At 36.3% G+C, this 24,825-nt stretch overlaps 1 pseudogene; it reads left to right on the top strand.

Annotated features, from left to right (window-relative positions):
• Positions 1 to 13,107: 13,107 nt before the first annotated feature.
• Positions 13,108 to 22,536, top strand: LOC140520447 (F-box only protein 3-like; annotated as a pseudogene).
• Positions 22,537 to 24,825: the final 2,289 nt, after the last annotated feature.

The following is a 24,825-nucleotide window of genomic DNA, read 5'->3' on the forward strand; positions in this document are numbered from 1 at the left end:
TAGACAGCCATTCTACTTTGGGACAGCTCTAATGGTTAGGAAATTTTTGTTATCATTGAACCTGCTTTGGACTCTTTTTGTAGCTTCTACCCATTGCTCTCAAGTGCAACAAAGTACATTGAAGATAAGCTTAAACTCTCCTTAGCTCTATGGACATGTGACATATAGGTTTTATGAAGTCAGACTTTTCTCTTGAGTGCAAGTCTATTGCTCTTATTACTCTAGGAATGTTATCTACTTATTGTTCTTTGTACTGGGTTCCTCTGTGGTTTCTGAACCATGCTAGTCTTGGTCCACAAGTTCTGTGATTTCCTGCAAAATGAATTATTTTCAAATTTTCCTCAATAAAAACCTGCTTCTATATAGTTGTTTGCATGCTATCCACCCCCTGCCCCCCTTATAGTGTGAGTTACTCAAGGACAGGGACTGTCTTTTGTCTTTCCTTGTATCCCCAGTTAAAAAGTCAGACTAAATCATTGCAAGGTTCCTTTGAGACTGAAATTCTCTGATTGACTTTCCTCTGTATAAAATCAGTCTAGAGAGGTTGAAGGGTCTAGTTCCCTGAAGTAGTATCTGCCAGGAATGTAGCTCAGGCCATTTTGATATCTAAGTTATGGCTAGCATGCCTATTGTACTCAAAGTTTTGCAACGTGCCTTCCATCAGTATTTTCTTTGACTCCTCCCTTACTTCTTCCCTTTCCCACATCCAATTACTTGTATGAGCATACCTCTTTAAAGATATCATCTAGTACCTTTTCCTCAAAGATTTCTTGAACATAGCTTTTAGGAATGTCAGCACAGAACTGTAAGGGACCTTAGAGGTCATCTTCCTAACTTTGGGTTCAATGCTCTATGTATTGGAAAATTCAGATTGGGCTTCTGCTGTGTGATCATGGGTGAATCACTTGACCTTTGTTTACCTCGGTTTCTTATATCAATAACATGGAGATATTAATATCAACCATATTTCAGGGTTGTTGTCAGCATAAGACAATAATTGTGAAGAGGTTAGTACAGTGCCTAATACATAGTAAGCACTAAGTAAATGTGTTTACTATTATCATGATCATCTTTTTCATCATCATTTCTAAAACAGAGTTAGTAAGAGTTCCTATCTCCAGGTAATATTAGTAAATCACTTTTAAAATCTTAAATCACAATATAGATTATTGTTTTAAATATTATGAGTCCAACCTCCTCAATTTACTAGTAAGGAATGTGCTGAATATAATTTTCCATGTTTACATAAGTAGTCAATAGTAGAGTCATGACTGAAACCCAGGTTCTCTGATTCCAAATCCAGCATTCTTTTTAAAAAAATAATATCTTATTTCCTCACACTAAGTATGTGTAAACACAATTTTTAACATTTAAAAAAAAGTTTTGAGTTCCAAATTCTATTGCTCCCTCAGTCCTTCTCCTCCCTCCTCCCTGAGACAGTAAGCAATCTCATATAGATTTTACATGTGCAACATGTATACAAGTTACATATCCATCAAATTCATCATTCTTACCATTGTACAATGCTGACTTCTCCACCATATCCATAATCTCACTCATGTAGACATCCTCCACATGCAATCCTGCTATGCCTTTGGTATGTATTCTTATAAATCCTCCACAGAGGATCATTTCAAACCACTGGAGACCTTCCTTCTTTTTTTGGTGTTGTAACATCCTATGAGCTCCGTTGAAAAACTCAGGTTATCTAGTTGTTATGTTACTCTTAATCCATGACCTGCCCTCTTCCTTTTCAGGCAGTTTCTTATATATCTTCTGGTTATGCGGTGTCCTTTTATATCATTTCTCTCAAGAAGGCATTGCTACTAATATGCTTGCTTTATTTTTACTATAGCAATGAAATCACAGGTAAACTCAATATCCCATTCTGCTTCTTACAACAGCCTTGTGAGGTAGATCATTGTATGTATGGTGATTCCCATTTCTTAGACAAGTAAACTAAGACTCAAGTGAGATAATTTTACCAATTCCTGACTAGAAAGTAGGTATGCTGGAATTAGAATCTCAGTATTCTTTTTCCACCTCAGGTTCTTTTCATTACAACACAAAATCATATCTACTGAAAGAAAATTTCATAAAAATTAATTCATGTTATGGTCAGGGTTAAACACTCTGAACAATGTTTCACTATGACATCATAAAATCTCATCTTCTATGTGTGTGTAAACAATTATTCTGAAACATTCCTTTAATTCTTTCCATAGGATATGGTGGATTAATAGAAGAGTTTCGATGTACACTGATTGGGGGCTTTTGTGTGAAAAAATTCTGTAGATATCCTGTTTTAAAACTTGGTTCCTGTAAGAAAAATCCATCGAAGATTTGTTGCATGAAAGAATATCACTTCCCATGATGTGGGAAAATTTTGGAGGAATGGAAAACTAAGAGGTAGAAGATGGGAGAGGTTGAAATCAAAACTTTTTCATCTTTATTTTAATAAAGGAAATTACTTTTGCAAAGTATGCTTTCTAAGGCAGAAATAATTCATTGCTCATTTGAAAAGGCAAAATGTCAATATTATAAACTAGAATCGAGAATTTATATTCTATTGTATGAAGGAGAGGCACGTTGTCGTAATAGGTAAAGAGTCCACATTGAAGTCAAGCAGACTTGGTTTCAAGTCACACCTCTGATACATATTGCATATGGGACCTTGGATTAGTAATCCTCAGTTTATCTCACTCAATATTTCTTCCAGATCCTGAATCTTATTATTGGGAGTGTTTCCTCTCCTGATAAATTATAGTCCTTCCACACCAAGGTGCATGGTCTTTAAGAGCTCTTTTAGCCAAAATTGTTCACTTCTTGTACTTGTAGCAGTGAGCTTCTTAATTCTAAGCTAGACTGATCCACAGGGGCCACACAATCCATACATCCACACTCAAAGTCTCTGGCTTTGTAGGATATTCTGTTGGTACCAAGAAAACCTTAAAAAACTCTGGGGCCATCTCTCTATACCCATGAGGTGTCAGAGCAGAAATCACCTCATAGGTTGATATCTAATTATTAAAAAAAAAAAAGCAGAGAAAGAGAACTCACTCAATCTCTTTCCTGAATGTCAGTGCTAAAGATTTTGGTAAAATCTTGCCAAAGAATCTGTTACAATATAATACAATCTATTACAATCTATTAAAATTACCATAACTCAAGATGAAATATACTATCTACCTCTAGAAAGAGAACTGATAAACTCTGAGTGTATATTGAAGCATTTTGTTTCACTTTATTTTTCTTGTTTTTCCCCTCACAAATGGTTAATGTGGAAATATGTTTTACATGACTTCATATGTATAATGTGTGTAGTTGTGGTATAAGAAGGAGAGAATTTGGACCTGGAAATTAAAAAAAAATATTTAAAAATTACTGTAAGTAATTGGATTTAAATCTGGTATATAAAGAGGGAAAACATGAAAAAATGTAATTTCAGTATTTTAATATTTGAGCAATTATAAAAACAACTAGTATTACAAGACTACATCATTAGACACAAAAATCTTTACATATTCTGCATTCATGTATATTTAAAAGTTTAAGCATAAAAAGACCTTTGTTTAATATCATAAAAATTATGCATCTACAAACAAATGCTGCCATCATCTGTAGGAACAAAATACTTGAAGCTTTTCCTTTAAGTATACTCACAAAATGAGAAATTCTAAGTCAGGTTAACCAGGTTTAGTGAAGCCATAGAGGTTTATCAAATGCAATGACATCAACAGAAATTGATAGCCGCAACAAAAGAAAACAATATATGATTTTAAACAGTTATTCATTATAAATTATGGAGTCATGTATAATTTATTTTAAATATTTTTCTTTGTTATTTGATTACACTTTAGAATCTTGAATTCTATTTAGGAAGAGTCACTCTGTAGCTACCAATAACAAATGAATTAAATTGAATTGTTCCCCATTAAATATATGCTGATCATAACCATGATGACAATCTATAGTTATAGTCAGAAGAACCCTGGACTGGAAGCCAGCAGAAATCTTGGTGCTAATTTCCACCTTTATGCCTTAAGTAAATAATTTCCCCTTTTTGGACAACAGTTTTGTTATCAATTTCCCCTATTTGGACATGAGGGAACCAGATTTGATGGCCTCTAAACTTCTTCCCCCCCAAAATTTACTAATTTGTTTTCAGTTTTTAAATTTTTTAAATTTAATTTATTTTCAGTGTTCTACAATCACTACCATATAACTTAGATTTTTTCCCTCCTTTTCCCCAACTTCTTCCCCCCTCCATTCCTGAGACAGCATACAATTTTATATAGGTTCTATACGTACATTCCTATTAAATACATTTCCACCATAGTCTTGTTGCGTAGAAGCAGCAAAATGAATGGGAGAAATCATATAACAAACCAAAATGTAATACAAAAGAAAATGATCTGCTACATTCTGTGATGGAATTCCATAGTTCTTTCTCTGGATGTGGAAGGCATTTTGCCTTAAAAGACCATTGAGAATTTTTAAAGTCTTTGCATTGCAATGAAGTTCTAAGTCTACTAGAAAAAAATTCTCACACACTGTAGTTGTTTCTGTGTACAAAGTTCTCCTGGTTCTTCTCCTTTCACTAAGCAACAGATCATATAAGTCTTTCCAGACCTCTCTGAAGTCTTCCTGTTCATCATTTTTATAGTGCAATACTATTTCATAACATTCATATACCATAATTTATTCAGCCATTCCCCAATTGATGGGCATCCCCTTGATTTCCAGCTTTTGTCCACCACAAAGAGTGCTGCTATAAATATTTTTGTACATGTGAGACCCTTTCCCATTTTTATGATCTCTTGGGGATACAGTCCTAGAAGTGGTATTGCTGGGTCAAAGGGTATGCACATTTCTGTAGCCCTTTGGGCATAGTTCCAAATTGCTCTCCAGAATGGTTGAAAGAACTCACAGCTGCGCCAACAATGAATTAGTGTTCCAACTCTCCCACATCTTCTCCAACATTTATTATGTTCCTGTGCTGGGGATGGAGGCTCAATTCCAGGTGGACAGTCTCGGGCGGGTAAAGGTGGGAACTTCTAAATCTTAGAGTTCTCACGAGGCCCCCCCAGGAAACGACTGGGAATCGAGGTAAACCGAGCTATCTCGTGTATTTCCGCCTCTTCCCGTGAGAAACGTGATGGGAGAGAGCTCTCCCCGCCCTCGAGATTGTCCCGGATCTGGGCACACTATTGTTATCTAACAGCACGGTATTCAGATGCAAACTATGCTGCTGGAGAGTTTAAGTAGGATCAGGAAAGCCTGAAAGCTCTTGGCGGGAGGGGCGTGGAACGGACAGGACAGAAGGCTCCGCTTTTCCTCTCTCTTCTCTCCCCTCCCCCTCTCTCCCCACTTATACTTCTACTTCCAATCTCTTATTGTAAGATCTTTGCCTCCTTGGGAGATTCTTCGCTCCCTCCTAAGGAAGAATTCCCCTGCACTTGTAACTAGACCCTGAAATAAAGCTCAACCCTTGTTCGACTCTGGAACGTCCTTTCTCTCATACGAGCATCCGGTTTTGCCAACCGAAGACCTCGGAGGTGAGGTAAGAAGACTCAGGTAGCCCACAGGCCTCTAGGCCTGGCATTCCTGTTTTGTCATAGTAAGCAATCTAGTAGGTATGATGTGATACCTCTAAGTTTTGATTTGCATTTCTCTAGTCAATAGTGATTTAGAACATTTTTTCATATGACTACAGATAGCTTTAATTTCTTCCTCTGAAAGTTGCCTGTTCATGTCCCTTGACCATTTATCTATTGGGGAATGACTTGTATTCTTGAATATTCTAAGCTTCTTTCTATCTCTAACTCAAGGACCTTAGGGACCATCTAGTGTAATCACTTCATTCACAAATGAAGACACTCAGACCAAGGAAGTTTAGTGACATCTAAGAATCAATAAATTATGAATCCAAAATAATCCAAATTTAGTGTTCTTTCAACTAATTTATCCTGTAATACTAGCTTCCTCCCCCATTTCCCCCTTAGGAGCTCCTTAGTTGAGATATTTTGCATTACTATTTTTCTTTTAATTGGACAAGAATTTTTAATGATGCCTGGGCCAACTGTCTACAGAAAGTTTTGTTGCAATTGAATATCTACTTTGGTGAAGTTAGACAGATCGGGAATGCATTCTGGTCCCCTGGGACATCATTTTGCTGGAGTTTCCCAGAAGTGCTCAGTTGATTTCACAGTGGGACCTCTTTGAGAAAAACTGGCTCGGTATGTTGGACTCCTGTTAATCCCTATTTCCTTTTAGCTATGATAAAATTTAGGTTTAAGTTTTAGATTAATTTCCCCCCCTAAGAGTGGAAGAGTTTGAAATTAAGTTTAAGTTTTAGGTTAAGTTTTCCGCCTGAAGTGAGGAAGTTTAGGATTACATTTTCGTTTCTGATAAAGTTTTCCCTCAGGGACAGGGAAAGTTAGGTTAAGGATTAAGTTTTCCTCCAGAAGTGGGCAAGTATTATGGGTTCCAGTAGTAGCAAAATACTGGTAGATTCCTTCTTGGATAGCCTTTGACAGTTTAGAACCAGGGGATGCTCCTGCTAGCTACAGGAATGACTAAATATTGCACAATTAAATTATGTGACAGCTGTCATAAATCTGCAAGAGATTCAACTGGTAATTTTTTGGCCCCGATTCAGCTCTTTTTATTACTGCAAATTAAAAAATAAAATAAAATTAGAAAGCATGTGTTTGTCTTGTTTTGTCTATATTTTAATTTCTTTTTAAAATGTAGGAAATGCTTTATCTTGTGTTTAATGTTTGTAGATTCTGCTACCTTGAAAGATTTTTAAGGGGAAAATGTTAGCTAGCCAAAAAGACTGATAAAAAAGCTACAGTTAAAAATTTTAGAATATTTGGGAAGATTAATGAAGTTTCATACTTGAAGTAGTTCCCCCAAATGCTAAACTCTCTGTCCCAGTAAGCAGCACTAACTTCCACTTTGGTTTGGAAAAGGAACTGATGCAAACTGAAACAACGAGAACCAAGGGAACACTGTACACAATGACAGCAATATTGTATAATGATCAACTCTAAATGACGAAGTTATTCTTGGTAATACAATGATCCAAAAGAATTCTGAAGGACTAATAATGACTCATGAACTCTACCATGAAGCAAAAGGAGGAACTGAGGTAATTAAATTTGCAAATAGTAATTTGCAATTACTTCAATTGAGTGAACCACACTGACTCTGTATTGTGACTCAATTCTGGATCTAACTCAGTTTTCTTTCTATTTAATTATGGGTTTAGTCCAATTTCTTTCTTATGAGAAATATTGATTCAATTGTGAGAATTTTAAGAAAACTTTATTGCATTGTTTGAACCTAGTGCTGCATGATTGGAAAACTGGACCACCTCTATCTGCTGGTTAGAGGACCTAGAAATAAAATCAGATGTGAAGATTGATAGAAATAGTTTTCTCACAATTATGTATCTCAAGCAACCAAAATATCTTACCTAGAAACTGGCCTAGTACTGGTCAATAAGTTATTGTTCCTTTGATTGAATACAGTCTTTTTTTTTGGGGGGGGGGAGCTGTATAGTGTTGAGTTTTTTTTTTTTGGTTTTATTTTTTTTGTTTAAGGGAATTGCAGCTCTTTGTTCTCCCTTCCAACTTGGAAAGTCCTTAGTCTTAATCATTCATCCAATTAGAAATCAGATTATCTAATTTTGTATCCTGGTTAATTTTAATTAACTGATCTTACTTGATTAATTGTTTTTAATACAAAAATATATCTCCTGCTGTATTTGGGTCCAGTGTCAAAGGTTCAAACCTTTGTTTCTTCAGTTATTTCAGCTTTCACTTGCCACACTACTTCCATAAATCCTACAATGTTTATTATTCTCTGTTCTGTCACCTAAAACTCCTGCCTGACCACCGACTTCATTTATGCCCCAAAATATTTAATGTTTTTATTTCAGGAAATGAAGAAATTCATTGCCAGTATTGCTTTTATTTGAGAGCCCATTTATTGAAGCAATGTCCATTGATTGTTACAGTTATAATATTATCTAGCATTTATACAGAGCTTTATGTTTTGCAAAATGTTATACCCATGTTATCTCATTTGGTTATCCTAAAAACTCTGTGAGATAGGTGTTATTATCCCCATATTGGTCATAATACATACAGGTAAAGATGAAACTGAGAAAAGACAAGTGACTTGCCCAGGGTCATATACTTAGTAAGTGTCTAAGGCTGAATTTGAACTTTGATTTTCTTGATTCCTATTGCTAGGTCCTCAGATTTCAACAAGTAAATAAATACAAAGAAAAAGATCAACGCAAAGTAAAGGAACTGATGGACAGAATGGGATGCAATATCAATTGAATGGGCCATCTGATCAAGAAAGGCCTTACGTAGGAGGTGGCACTTGAACTGAGTTTTGAAGTAACCTAGGGATTCTAAGAGGCAGAGATGGAGGAGGCTGTTCCAAACATAGGAGATAGCTTATTCAATGGTGCACAGATGGGAGGCAGAATGTTATATGTGAGGAGGGGTAAATAAACCAGATTATCTGGACTATAAACAACCTGAGGAAAACAAAAGCCGGAAAGGTAAGCTGAAGCCAGATTGATTGTTCAGGGCTTTAAATACTAGAGGACTTTATATTTTATCCTGGATTCAATAGAATTAAATAAGCAGAGAAGTGATGAAATCAGAAAGTGTTATCATCCTGTTGACCCTTAAATGATTGTTTGGAGTACTGAGCTCTAGTTCAATGACCCCTGTGGAGCTCTTCTACAGAGCTGCTGAAGTCCCATGGCTCATTTTGTGTACTGATAGAATAGAAAGCAATTAGAAGCTATCCTTTCCTTAAAGGTCTCTAGTGGATTGGAGTCCACAAGAAACACTGAATAATACCATCCCTATCCCTCCATTCTCATTTTTAACTTCACTTCCAACCATGAAGAGTGCTCAGAACACACCAATGAAGGACTTGTCCTTTGCTTCAGCCTACTTGAGATGCATCTTTTCCATGCTTATCTTATATCTATAATGAGGATTCAATATCAGTGAAGACCTAAAGAAGGGGGAAAGAAATAGGACTACAAAGAAAGACTAAAAAGTTTGCAAATTTTGAGTTATCTAGGAAGGAACCTATCTAGCATTAGGATGATATAGTTCATTAAAGTTGCAGGTGAGGGACTGTTATTCTGTGTATAAATGGTGGGGTTTCTATTTCCACCCAATTAATAAAATCACAGCTGGCCCAGACTTCTCCTTTGAATCAATAAAAACCTTTAAGTTTTACAAGATAATGTACATATGTTATCTCATTTGATCATTCTAAATATTCTTTGTGGTAGCTGTTATTATTAGCCCCATATTTTAAGCAAAGAAACAAACTGAGAAAAAATAAGTGACTTGCTCAGGGATACCAAGTGCAAATACATCCTTAGTCAATTTGAATTGGTCATAGGTGTTTTGAAAGATTAGATGAAAATAGATGATGACATAAACACAATATCTTGAGTGGTTTAAGGAATCAGATTCACCTGTGTATAAGTCAGCAAGTCAGTTTGCAAATCAAACTTTTGAGATTATGGTTGAATCCAGAAGGGAAGGATTCCTGAGAGGGAATTGCCTCTAGTATGGGGAGAATAAGTAGAAAGAAAATCCTTTCTCCCTGCCCCCACAAATTCTGTCTGCCTACTACCATTTATCAGGTGAGAACCAAGTGAACTTTCAAAGGTCAGAAGATCTGTAGTTCCCATCAGGGTTGGTAGCAGGATACACAATGGGACAAAAACACATCCAGTAACTATGATGTATGAGTTCATCCCTTGGTCCTGTCATTTATGCCCACTCTATTTAGAAACATGTATGTATAAAGGTAGAATGGACTCTAATTTGGGGACCTTTATTTCTGAAACCATTGTACTTGATAGATAAATACTTGATACTTGTACTTGATAGGTAAATACTTTTTTACAAAATTTCTGCTAATAATCTTTCTTAAAAACCTTTTCTAAAAATTTCAACTGACAATAAATGGAGAACAATGTGTGGGATTGTGTTTAAGTACTAGTAATCCTAACAAACTGAGATTTAACCCCTACATCCCTGAGAGGGAAACTAGTCATCTACTTCTTGAGACCAAGCCTGACTAAATATGGGGGTTATAGAAATGTTTCTGGTAAAGGGTGCTAGATTTGGAAGTGAGTGGATGAAGAAGGGTAGTAGTAATCAACTTGGAACTCTTCACAAACCTCTGCTAAAAAGTCTAAGTGTGGCTCTGAAGTCCAGGAGCTGCAGCTTCCACTAGTTAATTCAAGCTCTCTGTCTCTGCTATTGGGGTCTCAAAACAGAAGAAATATAAAACAGTAACAAAGATGTTCCGTTCAACTCCCTCCAGAGCACAGCCTCTGATCCACTTCTTACAGCTGTACTTCTATTTCTTGGGTTGGGACTTGAACCTATGCCTTCCATAGCTTTAGGAATTCAAGCTCTTCCCCACTTCCATTCATTCAACCCTTCCCCAGGCAGATTGTCCTTTACTGAGATCCAAGAAATCTGTACCACCCACTTCCATCCAGTCTCCAACACTTTAATTCCACCAATAGCTATCCATGGTTATTTAATTGTTCTTATTACTGGTTATTAATGATAGTGGTAGATAATAAGGGCTGTTATTGTTGAGGAAAAAAAGCAACTAGAAAAAGGCATTTATACACTTTTAGCACATATAACGTTTTTTGAATCATTACCCATTGAAGGTTTTGAACTTCCACTGTAACACACATACTTGATCAAACACCAAGCATTTATTAATTGCATACTATCTTTCAGGTATTCTGCTAGATGCTCTACATACAAAGATAAAAATGAAACAAGTCCTATTGTCAAGGCACTTAGGGAATCACAGAATGTAGAGATAGAAGAGGACTTTGTCTAACTTCTTCACAGGTAAAATAAATGAGAGCCATAGCCATTAAGTAGCTTACCAAATGCCACAAAGTAAATAGAGGAGCCAATTTAAAATCTTGATTCTCTGATTCAAATCCAGTTGTCTTGGCCTGACTTGTGACAGGATAAATATTTATGTACAACAAAGAGCAACATTTTGTGGCATAAAAATACATTTGCTAATAAAAATTATTTTATTTATTTTCAGTTTTCAACATTCACTTTCACACAATTTTGACTTTCAAATTTTCTTTTTTTAAAAAATTTATTTATTTAACTTTCAACATTCATTTTAACAAAATTTTGGGTTCCAAATTTTCTCCCCTTTTGTCCCCTCCCCCGCAAACACCAAGCATTCTAATTGCCCCTATGACCAATCTGCTCTCTCTTCTATCATCCCTCTCTGCCCTTGTCTCCATCTTCTCTTTTGTCCTGTGGGGCCAGATAACTTTCTATACCCCTTTACCTGTATTTCTTATTTCCTAGTGGCAAGAACATTACTCAACAGTTGTTCTTAACACTATGAGTTCCAACTTCTTTACCTCCCTCCCTCCCCACCCCTTCCCTTTGGAGGGCAAGCAATTCAATATAGGCCAAATCTGTATAGTTTTGCAAATAACTTCCATAATAGTTGTGTTGTATAAGACTAACTATATTTCCCTCCATCCTATCCTGTCCCCCATTGCTTCTATTCTCTTTTGATCCTGTCCCTCCCCATGAGTGTCGACCTCAAATTGCTCCCTCCTCCCCATGCCCTCCCTTCCATCATCCCCCCCACCCTGCTTATCTCCTTATCCCCCATTTTCCTGTATTGTAAGATAGGTTTTCATACCAAAATGAGTGTGCATTTTATTCCTTCCTTTAGTGGAATGTGATGAGAGTAAGCTTCATGTTTTTCTCTCACCTCCCCTCTTTATCCCTCCACTAATAAGTCTTTTGCTTGCCTCTTTTATGAGAGATAATTTGCCCCATTCCATTTCTCCCTTTCTCCTCCCAATATATTTCTCTCTCACTGCTTGATTTCATTTTTTTAAGATATGAGCCCATCCTCTTCAGTTCACTCTGTGCACTCTGTCTCTATGTGTGTGTGTGTGTGTGTGTGTGTGTGTGTGTGTGTGTGCCTGTGTGTGTGTGTAATCCCACCCAGTACCCAGATACTGAAAAGTTTCAAGAGTTACAAATATTGTCTTTCCATGTAGGAATGTAAACAGTTCAACTTTAGTAAGTCCCTTATGACTTCTCTTTGCTGTTCACCTTTTCATGCTTCTCTTCATGACTTTCAAATTTTCTCCCCACCACCCTCCTGCCCCCACCCCAGGACAGCATGTATTCTGATTACTCTGTCCTCCAATCTGCCCTCTCTTCAATCATGCCTCCCCCCATCCCCTTCCTTTCTATTTTCCTGTTGGATAAGATAGATTTCTTTATCCCATTGCTCATATATCTTATTTTCTAGTTGCATGTAAAGACAGTTTTTTAACATCCATTTTTAAAGTTTGAGTTCCACATTCTCTCTCTTTCCCCCTCGCAATCCACCCTCATTGAGAACGCAAGCAATTTGATGTAGATTATACATGTGTAGTCATGCAAAACACTTCCATAACAGTCATGTTGTGAAAGACTAACTATATTTCCCTCTATTCTGGCCTCCCCTCCATTTTTTCTAGTCTCTTCTTTGACCTATTCTTCTACCAAAGTATTTGCTTCTGATTTTCCCTTCCCTCAATCTGATGTTCCTTCTATTATCCCCACTCTCTTATCCCCTTCACCCCTAATTTCCTGTAGGGTCAGAAAAAGTCCTATGCCCAACTGAGTATGTATGTTATTCCCTCCTGAAGCCAAATTCAATGAAAGGAATGCTTACTTATTTCCTCTCATCTTTCCCTTCTTCCCCTCCATTGTAAAAACTTTTTCTTGCCTCTTTGATGTGAGATGATATACAGTCTACCTCCCCCTTTCTCTTTCTCCTAGTACATTCCTCTCAACACTTAATTTTGTTTTTTACATATCATCCTTTCATATTCAGCTCACCCTGTGCCCCCTCTCTATATGTATATGTATATACACACCTATCTATATATATCAAGTCCCTCCAACTCTTCTAATACTGAGGAAGATCTCATGAGTTACAAATATCATCTTTCCATGCAGGAATGTAAACTTTAATAAGTGCCTTATGGTTTCTATTTTCTGTGTACTTTTTCACAATTCTCTTGATTCTTGTATTTGAAAGTCAGATTTTCTATTCAGCTCTGGTCTTTTCAACAAAAATGCTTGGAAGTCCTCTATTTCATTGAAGTTTCATTTTCCCACTGAAGTATTATGTTCAGTTTTTCTGGGTAGATTATTCTTGGTTTTAATCTTTCTCCTTTGATCTTTGGTATATATTCCAAGCCCTCTGATCCCTTAGTGTATAAAATGCTAAATTTTGTGCTATCCTGATTGTGTTTCCACAACATGAATTGTTTCTTTTTGGTTGCTTGTAATATTTCCTCCTTGCCCTGGGAACTCTGCAATTTGGCTACAATATTCCTAAGAGTTTTCCTTTTGGGAGATGATTGGTGGATCCTTTCCATTTCTATTTTTACCTTTTGGTTCTAGAAAATCAGGGAAATTTTTCTTAATAATTTCTTGAAAGATGATGTCTAGGTGTTTTTGTTTTTGTTTTTGTTTTTTTGGATCATGGCTTTTTGGTAGTCCAATAATTTTTAAATTATCTCTTTTGGATCCAATTTCCAGGTCAGTTTTTCCAATGAGATACTTCACATTGTCTTCTATTTTTCTTTTGTTTGGTTTTGTTTTGTGGTTTTTTGATTTCTCGTAAAATCATTAGCTTTCATCTGCTCCATTCCAACGTTTTAAGGAGCTATTTTCTTCAGTGAGCTTTTGGATCTCTTTTTCCATTTGACCCATTCTGTCTTTTAAGGCATTTTTCTCCTCATTGGCTTTTTGGACCTATTTTGCCCTTTGGGTTAGTCTATTTTTAAAGGTGTAATTTTCTTCAGTATTTTTTGGAGTTTCCTTTAGCAAACTCTTGATTAATTTTTTCGTGATTTTCTTGCCTCGCTTTCATTTCTTTTCCCAATTTTTCTTCTACTTCTCTTACTTGATTTTCAAAATCCTTTTTGAGATTTTCAATGACCTGAGGCTAATTCATATTTTCTTTGTAGTCTTTGCATGCAGGAGCTTTTGCTTTGTTGTCTTCTTCAGGTTGTATGTTTTGATCCTCTTCACCACCACTGACATAAGAAAATACTTCTTCACAGAGAAAGTATGAATCTATCATCTGTCTCTTTTCCTCCCATTTGCTCATTTTCCAGCCCAAATCTAAGGGATCCTTTAGAACCACATTTTCATTTTAGGTCAGAGGAAGTTAAAGGCCTGAGAGATGAAGAGTTTGCTAGAATTCACACACACCATCTGAAGGAGAAATGGAAACCTATGGTTACAGAGCATAAATGCAAAATCCACCTGTCTCCATTAGCTAAGCATTACTGTACCTTACAAAGATCACAAAAAGTATGAACAGAAACAGAGAAAGATTAGTAAAAAAAGCACAGAAATGTGACACAAATTGATGATGACATTTAAAAAATATTATTAGCATTTTACATTTTTCCAATTGTATTTGAAGACAATTTTCAACATTAATTTTTTGTAAAATTTTGAGTTTCAAATATTTCTCCATCTTTCTTAACCCCTCCTCCCACCAAGATAGCAAACAATCAGATATAGCTTATGGATGTACAATCATATTAAATATACTTCCACAGTAGCAATCTTGTGAAAAAAGAATCAGAACAAAAGGGAAAAACCATGAGAAAGAAAGAAAAAGACTAAAAATACATGAAAGCAATAGGCTTCAATAGTATTCAGACTCCATAGTTCTTTCTCTGGATTTGGTTACCATTTTCCATCACCAATCTTTTAGAATTATCTTGGATCATTGTATTGTTGAGAAAAACTAACTCTACCATAGCTCATAAACACAACAGTGTTGCTTTTGCCATGTACAATGTTCCCCTGGTTCTTCACTCAGCATCAGTTCATGTAAATCTTTTCAGGTTTTTTTCTGAAATCTGCCTGCATATCATTTCTTATAGTACTATAGTATTCCATTACTGTCATATACCACACCTTGTTCAGCCCAGTTGATGGATATCCCCTCAATTTCCAAGTTTTGGCCACCACAAAAAAATGCTATATAAATATTTTAGTACATGTGGTTTCTTTTTCCTCTACAGACCTAGTTATGGTATTGCTTGATCAAAGGGATTGCACTATTTGGTTGCCCTTTGGGAGTAGTTCTAAATTGCTCTCCAGAATAGTTAGAATAGTTCACAACTGCACCAATAATGCATTCATGTTCCATTTTCCCCACATCTTCTCCACATTTATGATTTTCCTTTTCTATCATATTAGCCAATCTGATAGGTATGAGGTGGCATCTCAGAATTCTTTTGATTTGCATTACTCTAATCAAGAGTGATTTAGAGCATTTTTATATGATTATAGATAGCTTTAAAGTCGTCATCTGAAAACTGCCTATTTATATTCAATGATCATTTAGCAACTGGGGAATGACTTATAGTCTTATAAATTTGACTCATTTCTCTATATTTTAGAAAAGAGGACTCTATCAGAGACACTTGATGTAAAAATTGTTTTCCAGTTTTCTGTTTCCCTTCTGATCTTGTTGGCATTGGTTTTGTTTGTGCAAATACTTTTCAATATGATGTAACCAAAATTATCCATTTTGTATCTCACAGTGTTCTCTACCTCTTATTTGGTCATAAATTCTTCCCTTCTCCATAGATCTGACAGACAAATTATCCCTGGTTCTCCTAATTTGCTTATTGCATATCCCTTATGTGTAAATCATGTAATTATTTCAGCCTAATCTTGGTATTGGTTGTGAGATGTTCATTAATGTTTAGTCTCTACCACACTATTTTCCAATTTTACCAGAAGTTTTTGTGAAATAGTTAAGTCTTATTTCAGAAGCTGGAGTCTTTGCATTTATGAAACAGTAGATTACTATAGTAACTCATTGCTGTGTCTTGAATACCTTACCTATTTCACTGATCCACCACTATTTCTTAGTCATTCCAAATAACTTTAATGACTGACACTTTATAATATAGCTTTATATCTAGTATAACTAGATCATCTTGCTTTGCATGTTTTCATTAATTCTCTTGATATTCTGGACCTTTTGTTCTTCCAGATCAATTTTGTTATTTTTTTCTAGCTCTATAAAATTATTTTTTAGTAGTCTGATTGGTATGGTACTGAATACATAAAGGAATTTAGGTAGAGTTGCCATTTTTATTAAATTATCTAGACATCCATAAACAATTTATATTTTCAATTATTTAGATCTGACTTTGTTTGAAAAGTGTTTTGTAATTGTGTTCATATAGTTGTTGAGTTTCTCTTTGCAAGTAGACTGCCAAATATTTTATATTGTCTACAATTACTTCAAATGGAATTTCTGTGTCTCTTACTACTGGTATTTGTTGGTAATATATAGAAATGCTAATGAATTATGTGGATTTACTTAGTCCTGAAACTTTGCTACAGTTGTTAATTGTTTCAAGTAGTTTTTTTAAATTGATTCTCTAGGATTCTTTAACTATACCATCATATTATCTTCAAAGAGTGACAGCTGTGTTTTTTTCATTGCCTATTCTAATTACTTTAATCTTTTCTTTCTCTTGTCGCTAATGCTAATATTTCTGGACCAATATTGAATAATAGTGGTGATAATTGGCATCCTTGTTTCAAGCTTGATATTACCATGAATGCTTCCAGCTTATCCTCTTTCCATGTAATATTTGCTGATGGATTCAGATAAATATTGCTTCCCATTTTAAGGAAAACTACCTTTATTTCTATGCTTTCTAGTGTTTTTAATAGGAATGTGTGCTGTATTTTGTCAAAAGCTTTTTTCTGCATCTTGAGATAATCATACTATTTTCATTAGCTTTGTTATTGAAATAGTCAATTGCTGATAGTTTTCCTAATATTGAACCAGCCTTTCAATCCTGGTATAAATCCTACCTAGTCATAGTGTATTATATTCTTAATAAATTAATGTAATCACTGTTTACATTTTATTTAAATTTTTTGCACTTATATTCATTGGGGAAATTGGTCTATAATTTTCTTTCTCTCTTTTGGTTCTTATCAGTTTGTGTATCAGTATCATATTTGTATGATAAAAAGAATTTTATAGAACTCCTTCTTCACTTGTTTTTCCAGAGTTTATATAGAATTAGATTTAATTGTTCTTTAGATGTGTAGTTGAATTCACTTGTACATCCAGCTCTCCCAGGTGATTTTTTTTTTATCAGGTAGTTAATTGATGGCTTGTTTATTTTTAAAAATGGGGTAAATTAATTATTTTATTTCCTCTTCTATTAAACTGGGCAATTTATATTTTTGTAAATATTCATACATTTCTTTAGATTGTCAGATTTATTGGCATACAGTTGGGCAAAATAGCTCATAAATATTGTTTTAATTTCCTCTTCATTGGTGGTGAATTCACCCTTGTCATTTTTGAAAGTGGTAATTTGGTTTTCTTCTTTCTTTTTCTTAAATAAATTTGCCAAAAGTTTATCTATTTTATTATTTTTTCATAAAACCAGGTTTTAGTTTTATTTATTAGTTCAATATTATTTTCAATTTTACTAATCTCTCCTTTGGCTCTCAAAATTTCTAATTTGGTATTTTATTGGTTTTAAATTTGTTCTTTTTTCAGCTTTTTTAGTTGTGTCCAATTTACTGATCTCCTCCTTATCTATTTTATTCATGTAAGCATTTAGAGATTTAAAATTTCCCTGAATAGCTGCTTTGGGGGCATCCCCTAACTTCTGGTATGTAATCTCATTGTTGTCATTTCTATTGATGAAATTACTGATTGCTTCTATAATTTCTTGTTTGACCCAATCATTCATTAGGATTAGATCATTTAGTTTCCAATTAATTTTTAGTCTATCTTTCCATGGCCCATTATTATGCACATTTTTAAAATTTCATTATGATCTGAAAAGTATGGATTTAATATTTCTGCCTTTTTTAATTTGATGGTGAGGTTTTATGTCCTAAAACATGGTCAATTTTTGTTAGGTTCCATATAACATTGAGAAAAGGGTATATTTCTTTCTATACCCATTCAATTTTCTTTAGAGGTCAATCATATCTGACTTCTAGAATTCTATTCACTTCCTTAATTCCTTTTTTGTTTTATGGGTAGATTTATCTAGTTCTGAGAGAGTGATATTGAGATCCTCCACCAGGATAGGTTTTCTTTCTACTTCTTCTTGTAACTCACTTAACTTCTCTAAGAATTTGAATGCTACACCAATATTTAGTATTGATATTACTTTATTTTCTATGGTATCTTTTAGCAAGAAGTAGTTTCTTTCCTTATCTCTTTTAATTAGATCTATCTCTGCTTTAGCTTTTTCTGAAATCAAGATTGCTGCCCCAGCTTTTTTTTTTTTACTTCTTCAGCTGAAGGATAATAGATTGCACACCAGCCTTTTTTCTTTATTCAGTGTGCATCTCTCTGCTTCAAATGTGTTTTTGTAAACAACATGTTGTTTGTGAATTAAGAATTCTGATTTTTAGTCCACTTTGCTTTTCTGTTCAGTTATATGGGAGAGTACATCCCTTTCACACCAACAGTTACAATTACTGTGTATTTCCCTCTGTCCTATTTTCCCCCCAGTTTGTACTTTTCTCTCTCCTTTCACCCTGTCCTGACTTAGCAGAGTTTTGCTTCTGATCACTACCTTCTTCAATCTGCCATCCCTTGTATCAGTGCCCCCCCCCAACCCATTCCCCTTTTCTCCCCTTTGTGTTTCCCTAGGTAAGATAAATTTATATATCCAACTGAGTATGCATGTCATTCCCTCTCTGAGCCAAATCCGATGAGAGTAAGGTTCAAACAACGCTTGCCTTCCTCCCTTCATTCCCTCTACTGTAAAAGATCTTTTTCATGTGATATAATTTACTCAATTCTGCCTCTTTCTTTCCTCTTCTCCCATCATAATAATTTTTTTCACCCATTAATTTTAATAAAATCATCACAACAAAGTCAACTTATACCCATGCCCTCTGTCTAGGTATACTTCTTCTAACTACCCTAATAGAGATACAGTACTCAATAGTTACAAGTATCATCTTCCTATCTAGGGATGTAAACAGTTAGATTTTGTTGAATAACATAGTTTTTTTCTTTCATGTTTATCTTTTTTTGCTTCTCTTAAGTCTTACATTTGATGATATAATTTTCTGCTCAGCTCTGGTCTTTTCATCAGGAAGTTTTGAAAGTTCCCTTTTTCATTGAATGTCCATCTTTTCCCCCCAAAATTCTGCTCAGTATTGCTGGATAGTTGATTCTTGGTTGTAATCCAAGCTCCTTTGCTTTCCTCCAAGGCCTCTGATCCTGTGATGTAGAAGCTGCTAAATTCCATGTAATCCTGACTGTGGCACCTTGATATTTTAATTGTTTTTTCTAGCTGCTTGCAATACCTTCTCCTTGAACTGATAATTCTGGAATTTGGCTACAATATTCCTTGGAGTTATCATTTTGGGATCTCCTCAAAGAAATGATTGGTAGATTCTCTCAATGACTATTTTACCTTTTGGTTCTGGGATGTCAGGGCAGTTTTCTTTGATAATTTCTTGAAAGATACTGTCCAGTTTCCCCAGCAGTGCAGGGAGAGAGCTGCATACTCTTGCCCTCTCCAGGCAGTCCAGGAGACCCCCATGCACTCTCTGTGCCTCCCTGGCTCTCCTCTTCCTGGGCTGAGTCTTCTTTTTCCAGCCAGAGCCTGATTGCTCCTCCCTCTTTCTCTCCTGTTCCTTTCTCCTTGTATGTCAGTCGGGGGAGGGGAACATCCTTCACCCCTCACACCCTCCCCTTTCCCACCATGTTCAGCTTCTTTGGAGGGAGGTGCCTTCCACCACCCCCCAGCCTCAGGCTCTGGGCTCCCAGACCCTGCAGGAGCACTCTTCTTTCCCTGGCCCTGGGGCATGAGGGTGTGGCCAGGGCAGGGCATGGGTCCACAGACTGGTAAGGGCTTGGTAAGATGGTGGCAGTGTCAGCTGCACTGGGGGTGGAGGAGCCTGAGCTGTACCTAGAGCTGCTGCCCATAGCTGCTGCCCACCAACCCCCTGCTGCTCACGATCTCCTTCCTGGACTATCAGGACCTCATCAGCTGCAGCTGTGTGAGCCAATGACTAAACTAGCTATCACACCATGATCCTTTCTGGAGAAGACATTGCAAGACATACTGGCTTTTGTCAGAGGGAAGAAAAAACACAGAACAAAAGTTGGAAAGCTCTCTTCAAAGATGCATATTGATCTGGGAAGATATATTCAACATTATGCTAGTCTTAAAAAAGCCTGGGATGACCTGGAAAGATACTTGGGACAGAGGTGTCCAAGGTGATCTCTGAAAGACACCATGGAAGTGCAGATTGTGTTCAAGCTTTTCAATGACTATCACTCCTCTTTTTGGATCCACAATGGGCAGAAACTTGTAGTTCCCAGGTTGATGAGAGGCATGGCCCTCTACAGTCACTACTGCTCTGAGGATTTGCTGAACATCTACACTGCCACAGGTGGATTCCAGCAGAGGCAGGGCCTGAAGCAGTGTCTTCTGCTCACTTTTTGCATACACACTGGGCTCAGTCAGTATATGGTGTTGGAAAGTGTAGAAGGCCGCAACAAGTATGAGATCTTCTATCCATGCCCAGACCAGATGGCTAGAAATCTGTTAGTAATTGCTATGTTTATTAGAGGTGCTTCTTATTCAGAATGGTTTACCTCTTAAGTGCATAATGTTGTAACAGGGGGCTACCTTATCATCAGAGACCAGATTTTCAGGTATGTTCACAATAAAGGATGTGTGGCAACAACTGCAGACATCACAGTGTCTGTGTCCACATCATTTCTCCCAGAATTTAGTTCTGTTCATCCACCTCACTATTTCTTCACTTACTGAATCAGGACTGAGATGTCTAAAGATGCTCTTCCTCAGAAGACTTGTCAGTTAGACAGCAGATATTGGAGATTCGCCAATGCCAAAGGTGAAATCAAAGAGGTTCACAGGGGCCTGGAGTGGTGGAAAAGTTTCCCAGTACTCAGCCCTGACCAGGTGTATGAGTACACCAGCTGTACCATGTTCTCCACCACATCAGTATATATGGAAGGATATTATACCTTTCATCTCCTTTACTACAAGGACAGGATACAGAATATTCAACGTGGCCATTCCCAGGTTCCATATGGTGGGTCCCACCTTCATCTCCACAATCCCAAGGGAAATCAGTCATGATGAATGTTCTGTGATCGAAGAAGATGAAGAAAATTCCACAGATTCTGATGGCTATGATGGGCCTAGGCTCCTCAACTATTGTGCAGCCCCTCAGCACACCTGAGTGAGTGCCTCAGTGGTTCTAAAGAAAGTAAATAAATATTGACTATCTCTGAGGGGCAAGCTGTGGTTTCTACCAGACATTTATCTTAGGAGTTGATTTGGGTTTTTTGTGTTTTCAGTAAGACAGAGGAGGGGAAAGGAAGGCTTTTTTTTCCTTTTGTCAAATGGGAAATTTTTTCTCAAGCTGTGGGGCTGATATTACTGCCTTGTTTAAAGTATTTCACATTTGTAATATTTACAGAAGCTGGGTGTGTGTGTGGGGAAGTGGGGAAGGTCATTTTTTTTAATACAAGTATAGCAAATATAGCAGCAGTAGAAAAGTAGAAGTGCAGATCTGTAAGAACCTCTGCCATCTTCAATTCTTGGGTTATCATTTCCTGCCATTGTGAGTTGTATACAGAGGAAACACACTTGCAATTAGCAATTCCCTTTCTAACCTGGGAATCCATTTAGCTCAGGGCTGTCTCCATGTATATCCACAAGAGACACTAGGTGCCCTTCTCACTTTGAAGACAGTCCATCCTTGATTTTAATTCTCATTGAAGTCATTTTAGAATGTTGTATATTAAAGCATATGTTGTGTTGTTCACTGCTAACTGGAGCAATCTTGACAATGACTCCCATAGTATATATATTTGTAAATACAATTTCTGGTTTTTTCTGCTTTATACACTGTCTTAACTTTGTGATAAGTGACATAATTTTATGTTAAGCTAAATCTGTTTTCCTGAAACATGGGTTTTTTGTGATTATCAGATTCTGAATTTGGAATGAAATCTTGCAAGTCTTTAAAATCACATATTCAAAAGTGAAAAAAAAAAAGAAAGGTACTGGGTAGGCTTTTTTTTTTTTGATCATGGCTTTCAGGTAGATCAATAATTCTTAAATGATCTTCCTAGATCTATTTTCCAGGTCAGTGGTTTTGTCCAATGAGATATTTTACATTTTCTTCTCTTTTTTCCATTCTTTTGATTTTGTTTGACTCATATTCAATGTCTCAGAGTCATTAGCTTCAATTTCTAATTTTTAAGAAGTTATTTTCATCAGTAAACTTTTGTACTTCCTTTTCCATTTGGCCAATTCTGCTCTTAAAGGCATTATTTTCTTCATTAGATATTTTTTCCAATTTGGCTAATTTTACTTTTAAAGGCATTATTTTCTTCATTAGATATTTTTTCCAATTTGGCTAATTTTACTTTTAAAGGCATTGTTTTCTTCATTAGATATTTTTTCCCCCAATTGGCCCATTTCTATTTTTTAAAGAGTTGTTTTCTTCAGTCAATTTTTTTTGCTTCCTTTTCCAAGATGTTGACTCTTTTTCATAATTTTCCTGCACAATTCTCATTTCTTTCCCCAATTTTTCTCCTACCACTTTTATTTGATTTTTAAGGTCTTTTTTGGGCTCTTCCAAGAGGACATTTTGGGTTTGAGACTACTTCATATTCCCTTTAGAGGCTTCATATGTGGGCATTTTGGCATTGTTGTCCTCTTCTGAGTTTGTGTTTTGATGTTCTTTGTCACCATAATAGCTTTCCATTGTCATGTCTCTTTTCCTGCTTCTTTTTCATTGTTCAGCCTTTTAAATTTTAGCTCTCCTCCTGGGGCACATGGAGCAATATCCAAAACTTCTTATGCTGGAGGTGAGGGACCTGGTCACTGACTGTGCTGTCAAGGTCTCAGTTTTTTGTGGTTTTCCCATTGTGCTGGAGTGGCCTGCCTTGTTTACATCTATTGTGCTGGGGTTCTAAGGTTCACAATTTGCCTTCTGCTAGAAGCCTCACTATTGACCTGCTGAGACAGGACCAATGGGCCTTGGTTGCTAATCTGTGCTATGGCTAAGAGACTCCCACTGGCTTGACCAGATACCATCAGTGCTGGACTGCACTCTCCTTTACCCCAAGTTAGACATACCTTTCCTGAAGTTTTTCTAAGTTATCTCAAGTTGGAAATTATTTCACTCCATCTTTTGGTGGGTTCTGTCTCTCCAGAATCCATTTAGAGGCTTGATTTAACACTGTTTTCAAGGGAAACTTGGGAGATCACAGGCAACTTCCTTGCTGCTCTCCACCACCTTGAGTCTGCCCTAATTCATGATTTTATACTTTCTAGGAGGAACTTTTGGAGGAAAAGAACTACACAGTCCCCCAGGAAACAGAATAAGCAAAAAATTGCTTGTTGACTAAATGACAGATGGCACCTGTAGTTGTGCAACATTCTGAGATCTTTTTTTGAGATTTTCTTGGCAAAAAATATTGGAGTGTTTTAATATTTCCTTCTTCAGCTCATTTTATAGATGATGAAACTGAAGCAAATTGGATTATGTGATTTGCTCAGGTCTCACTGTTAGTATGTGTCTGAGTCTGGATTTTAATTCAGGTTTTCCTGACTCCAGACCCAGCATTCTATCCAGTGCACCAGGTAACTAATATATTCTAATGAAGAGGATTCAGATCAGGTTCATTCAGGAGAGAGCAAAAGGGACACAAGAAGAGTGTCACATACTCAACCCTCCAGCTGAGAATAGCATCAAACCTATTTCCACAAGTCAATAACTCCTCATATGTACTGAAAATATAAGGACATGAAAGTTATTTCTCTAGGAGAAATAAAGTATCACAAACTATAAAAAACCTGATCAAACTGATGATCTTATCCACTGTTGTAAAGATTTCTGTTTGTCCTTAGATAAGTCTCCTGAAGGTTTCTTATTGATTACCCAACCTTGATGGATAAAAAAGATTTCTTCACCAGTTCTAAAGGGATTTTGTCCCTCCTTTTCTTTGTTGCCTTTGAAAAGATAGTATTTTCTCATTCTGATAACAGATACTGTCATTTGCATTCCAAATATTTCCCCAGATGTACACGTTTTGTCTCTGTGACCCTTTCTTTTTTTAATTATTCTATTTTTAGTTTTCAATATTAACTCCCAAAAGATTTGAGTTCCAAATTTTCTCCCCATCCCTGCCCTCCACCCACCCCAAGAGATCATATTTTCCAATTACCCTTTCCCCCAAACTGCCCTCCCTTCTATTACACCTCTCCCTTCTCTCATCCCCTTCCCCTCTGTTTTCTTATAGGGCAAGATAGATTTCTATACCCCATTGTTTGTATGTCTTATTTCCCAGTTGCATGTAAAAAACAATTTTAAACCCTCATTTTAAAAACTCTGAGTTCCAACTTCTCTCCCTTCCTCCCTCCCCACTGAGAAGGTAAGCAATTTGGTATAGGTTATACATGTGTTTCATGCAAAAAAACCTTCATAATGGTCATGATGTGAAAGACTAATTATATTTCCCTCCATACTTTGCTGCTTTCCTTTGATTCTATTTTCTCCTTTGACACAATACCCCCTCAAAAGTATTTATTTCTAATTACCCCCTTCTCCCATTTACCCTCCCTTCTATCATCCCCCACCCCTCATTTATCCTCTT

Source organism: Notamacropus eugenii, chromosome 1, assembly GCF_028372415.1.
Source record: "Notamacropus eugenii isolate mMacEug1 chromosome 1, mMacEug1.pri_v2, whole genome shotgun sequence".
Taxonomy (NCBI): Eukaryota; Metazoa; Chordata; class Mammalia; order Diprotodontia; family Macropodidae; genus Notamacropus; species Notamacropus eugenii.